This window comes from Cibotium barometz, chromosome 64 (genome assembly GCF_041138505.1).
Source record: "Cibotium barometz isolate CiBa-2024 chromosome 64, ASM4113850v1, whole genome shotgun sequence".
NCBI lineage: Eukaryota > Viridiplantae > Streptophyta > Polypodiopsida > Cyatheales > Cibotiaceae > Cibotium > Cibotium barometz.
The window spans coordinates 3,420,461-3,426,890 of NC_141109.1; positions in this window are offsets into that span (position 1 = coordinate 3,420,461).

Here is a 6,430-nt window from a genome sequence, read left to right on the forward strand (position 1 = left end):
CCGTTGATCTCTATGATCCAAGTGCAAGTTTCTTCCTTGATATGACCAAGTGACTTTAGGTTCGGTTGGATCAGTTTGGTCAGTAATGACCCTGACTACGTTAGAGTAAAATTTTATTCTGGAGGAATCGCATGTGCTTTCCGAGCAAGGGAAGTTTTTCTAAGTTTGGTTTTGGAAGAACCGAGGAATTAGTCACCTGTTCGGATATTCGTGGTGGTGGGCGAGGCCCCGAGTGTAGGACCCTACCCCGCGTAAGATGTGCTACTTCCACTGCTAGCACCCAGAATCCATTGCGTGGTGGGGACGGGGATCTTACAGTTGGTATCAGAGCTATTTGGCTAATGAGGATCAATCGAGAAGCCAAATATGTCAAAAATTTATCAAGAAGCACTAAAAGGTTGTAATTCTGTGATAAAATTCATACAATTTGATATTCAAACTGAAATTCGTAATTTGGTAATTGGGTCTTCAGATGGAAGTACCACAATTGTATGGAATCCCTTGTTGAAAGAACGGTAGAGGGGGAGGAGACACACACACAGGAGCAAACCCTAATGTATATTACAAACCCTAACCATAGAGGGAAGCCATGTCCACTCTCACACAAAGCATAATGCACTAATCCATAATCCACACAACACACAATGAGTTGTGTCCACACTCTACTAACCCTAGCTAATGTCCACACACTATGACCAGCTGGACATGCGGTCATTTATGTCTCACACATGTTTCTACCTAATCTGCCAGCACATAGCATAGCTGGCTCACACTGACATCGAGCTTGAATCTCAACAGCCCCTCTCAAGCTCATGATGTACTGCCGATGAAGATTTAGATGAGCTTGGGATATCAAGACTCTCAACACTCCCCCTCAAGCTCATCCCATGTACTCCCAACATAGTCCGGAAGTACTCAAACTTCTCCCTGCTAAGTGGCTTTGTAAAGATATCAGCCACCTGCTCATCAATCTTCACATACTGAAGATCAACTGTACCATCCAGCACCTTCTCTCTGACAAAGTGATAATGGACCTCTATGTGTTTGGTCCTCGCATGAAACACTGGATTCTTTGCCAACTGTATACTGCTCATGTTGTCACAATGAACGACAACTTTGCCATCAATAGGCTCACATAAATCTGTCAAGAGACTCTTTAACCATATAGCCTCACAAGTAGCAATGGCTGCACCCCTGTATTCAGCCTCTGTACTGGATAAAGCAACTGTAGGTTGCTTTTTGCTACTCCAACTCACCACGGCACTTCCAAGTGTAAAAGCATATCCACTAGTAGACCTCCTGTCGTCATATGCGCTACCTGCCCAATCAGCATCTGTGTAGCCATGTATGTCCAAGATTTTACCACTCTGATAAAGTAGACCATAATGTGCTGTGGTCTTCACATATCTCATGATGTGTCTCACTGCATCCAAATGAGGCTTTCTAGGGCTCTGCATAAACGGGCTGACTAGCCCCATAGCATAACTCAAATCCGGGCGTGTGATAGTCATGTATATGAGAATACCAACCATCTTCCTGTACATAGAAGGATCATCCAATTCCTCGCCATAATCAGCCCGCAACTTCACATTTTGCTCCAAAGGTGTACTCATAGGCTTACACCCTGTCATGCCATACTTTGCCAACAATTCCAATGCATATTGGCGTTGTACTAACCATGTACCTGCATGATCTTTCACCACTTCAATTCCAAGGAAGTATCTCAACTCACCAAGATCTTTCATGTCAAATTTCCCACTCAAAGCTTTCTTGACATGCATCACATCTGCACCATGATCACCTGTGATAATCAAGTCATCCACATAGATGACGAGTAGAACAATCCCATGCTCTATCTTCTTCACATAGAGTGAAGAATCCGCTGTAGAAATCTGGAAACCAAGAGAGATAAGATATCTGCTCATCTTATCACTCCAAGCACGTGGTGCTTGCTTCAAACCATACAATGCCTTTTTCAATCTGCATACGTGAGTGGGATATCTAGCTCGCTGTGCCATATACACTTCCTCTTGTAGATCTCCATTCAGAAATACATTTTTGATATCTATCTGATGCATTTCCTAGCCATTAGCTGCAGCCATAGCAATGACTGCTCTCACTGTGCCCATCTTAGCCACTAGACTAAAGGTTTCATCATAGTCCAAACCTTGGGTCTGTGCTGCATAACCCTTTGCTACCAATCTTGCTTTATGTCTCTCAATAGAACCATCAGATTTGCACTTCACTTTGTAAACCCATTTACATCCAATAACATTTTTGTTCTTTGGTAATGCAACCAAATCCCATGTATCATTATGGACCAATGCGTCCATCTCTACATCCATTGCTTTCTCCCATACATGCTCTCCAATAGCCTCTGTATAGCATGTAGGTTCCACATGCTTCACCATAGATGTCATATATGCATAGTGCATAGCAAAATCTCGATATGTCAATCTGTCAACTGGATATCTAACTCTCTGCTGGGATCTCCGTAATGCATGCGGGTCACTCTGTACACCTGTAACTCTAGCATGTGGTGGCACATATCTGTCCTGCCTAGCACCAGCAGGTGTGCGTAAAACAGGTATGCCAAGCTCCTCATCCAAACTCTCAGAACTAGATGACTCAAACCTGTGATTCCAATTCCTTCGACTTTCTTCTTGCCTTTATCCATAGCACCACTCCCAGTGCTCACACTCTCATGCCTCAAACGTCCTTACCATGGACGTACACTGCTACTCTGAGCTTCTGCTGTGCTGGCCCAGACATAGTAGTAGAACTAGAACTTTCTTGTGGTGGCAAGTTCACATGTACATCAGCCTCAAGTGACTCAATGACACCTTCATCTTTTGCTTTGTACCAACTAGCAAGCTCATCAAACACCACATCTCGTGAGATGACCACTTGTCTAGTTTGTGGGTTATAACATTTGTATGCCTTTCGATCCTGTGCATATCCAACAAATACACATTTGTATGCCTTTCGATCCTGTGCATATCCAACAAATACACATTTCTCTGCTTTAGGATCCAACTTCCTTCTTCTTTCATCAGGCACATGTACATAAGCTATGCATCCAAAAACTTTAAGGTGTCCAATGTCTGGCCTGTAACCTGCAACGCATCTCTGGCGTGCTTCCATGAATGGCTGCTGTAGGTGTTTTGTTCAGTATATACACTGCAGTAGCACATGCTTCTGCCCAATAGTAATCTGGCATGCTCTTTTCATTGAGCATTGCCCTAGCCACTTCACATATGACTCTATTCTTTCTCTCAGCCAAACCATTCTGCTGAGGTGTATACCTGCAAGTCAACTGTCTTCTTATTCCATGCTTCCTCAAGAAATTCTCGAAAGCTTTTGAGGTGTATTCACCACCTCCATCTGTTCTCAAACATTTAATCCAACAGCCATATTGCTTTTCTGTAAAAGCTTTGAAATCCATGAACTTTTCCAACACTTCACTCTTCTCTCTCAGAAAGTATATCCATGTCATCCTGCTGAAATCATCTATAAATGTCACATAGTATATACTGCCTTTGATAGATGGGTTTTGTGCAGGACCCCATACATCACTACGTACGATCTAAAGTGGCCTGTTACTCATATTTCCTTCTCTAGGAAACCTCAACCTTGCCTGCTTTCCAAACTGACAGGCTTCACAAACATGCATATGTCCATCATATTTGAACCTAGGCAATCCATTGACAATGCCTCTTGTTTGCATGTTCTTTAATCTCTGTATATTGACATGTCCAATCCTCTTATGCCACATATCAATGTCCTGTACCACATTTTTACTTTTGGAGAACATGGTTGATTTTAGCTCAGGAATGCCAGCATCCAGCTTAAACAATCTGCCTTCTTTCTTGCCTTTAGCAATGACTCTACATCCATGTTTAAAATCTTCAACGAAGCATCCATGCTCATTGAAACGAACCTGTAATCCCTGTTCCACCATTTGACCAACTGAGGCCAAGCTCTTTGTGATAGAAGGCATGTACAATACATCAGACATGGACTTTGTTTGACCATTGTGCATGACCAATGGTACTGTGACGTGAAAAATTGATATCTTTCATTGTCAATTTTGTGCATATTTTGATGGTTTCTCAATGGTAATAAGGTGGAAGCTTGTCCAAGAAGATTGCGGTGCCCACAATGGAATAACGGCGTGGTGATGCGGTGGCTTGGCGGCTACCCCGATAACAGTATTCTATCTTCAAATATAATGGTTTCACTTGATTTAGGGTGCACACATTGTAAATGTCACAAGTATGCTTGATAAATACTTTGGTATGGTAGAGAGGCTAGTGATGTGGAAAATAAAAGTGGGCCTTCATGCTCACATGGATTTTAATTGTATTATTAATATGGTATTCACCATAAGGCTACAAGTTGGGGAGTGTGGAAGGCATGTGGAGGAGTGTGTGTAGGTGCATAATTGGGAAAGATTCTTCTAGAATGCCTACATGGAAGAGGAGAATTCCGCCATGTGTAAGTGGGATCTCCACCTACATGCCACTTAGACTTGGCTATTATCTCATCACACTCTCAAAGTCAAAAAGTCTTCAATTTAATAATCAATAGAAGACTTAGCCTAAGAGGACAATTGATGGTGACATCTACCCTTATGTCACTGAAGGGTTGAAGATTTTTATGTTATAATTTGTAACAATGGAAGAGAGGATGATTCTCCACCTATAAAAGGAGCCCTCCTCTCCCTTTCAAATCAAGGAATGAGCCTCCTCAATTGAGCATTTTGTGTCATTGGCCATTCTCTTATCTTCAAACCCTTATTCCAACACTCTCTTTACATGTGAATATCTCATTTAGCATTAGCTCCTCATGCTTAATCCAATTTTGGACCTCTTTGATGATTCATGATAAGTGGGATAAGGAGTTATTATCTTGGCGGGCCTGTGACTTCTCAAGGTAGCCCTTGCCTTATTGCCGCCCTTCTTTGGAGGTACCAATGGTTTTAGCGGTAATGAGCATGTGGAAAGACTTTGGGGACCATAGGTAAATCATTACGATTGTATGTTAACCCTTACCCTCTAGCTTGAATCATGAAGAAGATGAAAGGCAAGAGGCTATGTGAAAATTGAGGTTTCATGCAAAGAGAGAGCAGTGCAGTTTTTGTGGTCCAATATCCAAATTTCAACCGATAATTACTCATCACTCGGGTGTTGGTTTCTTAAATTGGTCATATGGCTAGGAAGCTCTTTCTATGCTCTTTCCACTTATGTAACTAATTTCTTAATCCCTTATGATGATTAGAATTTCTCCCAAAGTTGCTACTTTTTAGCGAATTTTGGCAGTTTTATAGTCTTGTAGTAAAATGCTCATAACTTTTTGCTCGGTTGTCCGTTTTTGAAAGTTTTTATATGGGCACGAAGCTCTCTTCAAGCTCTATGCACCTATCTAATCATCTCTTACACAGCCTATATGGATTTTAAACTGCAATTCTCTGTGTATCTCTGTTTTTATAGAATTTTGGCAGTTTTATAGTCTTGCAGTAAAATGCTCATAACTTTTCGCTCGGTTGCCCGTTTTTGAAAGTTTTTATATAGACGCGGAGCTCTCTTCAAGCTCTACGCATCTATATAATCCTCTCTTGCACAGCCTCTATGGATTTAAAACTGCAATTCCTTGTGTATCTCTATTTTTTATAGAGTTTTGGCCATTATTTCTTCTTAATCATGATTAATTCCTCCTAATCTCTTATCAAAAGGCAAACCCCATGTGTCTTATCCTCTTGTAAGTGATTGCTATATTCATTTTCTTTAATATGTTCCGTCCAAATCATCTAATTCGAACGGATGAACCTTACCAATATTCCCCGTATGTTTCCGTTCACATAATCCTGAGTCGGAAGATTTTCTTCCAACAAAGAATTGCCCTCTTGTTTGGAGCTGCAAGACTGGCAGAAATTCTTGCTTCTCCGAAGCCTTTCATCTTTCCTTCCATGAATTATGATCTCACCTTTGATGTGTATATCTTTATCTTAATCTAGGGAGAGAAAGGGAGGTGTACAGGTTGATTTTCTACATCAAATTTGAAGATTTGTGGTTACTTTGGAGTATCTGGAACACTCATTAGAGTGTGGTTGAGTTGAGGAAGGCTTGGTTACAGATTTAGACGAGTGCGGAAGGTGCACATTGAGCAAACATGTCAGATAATCCAGTTCAGATTGTTGGTGAAAAGCTGGATAGGAAGAACTTCCAGGCATGGAAGTACAGGATAAAGAGTTTCTTGAAAGGAAAAGGATTTTGGAATCTCATTACAGGTGCTGAGCCAGAGCTTGAGCTACTTTGACAATCTACACAGCAGTAACTTATTGCTCATAAGCAATGGTCAGAGAGAGTATTCAAAGTGCTGCATTATTTGTCTATATGTATTTCTGATACTATGCTCATACACATACAGG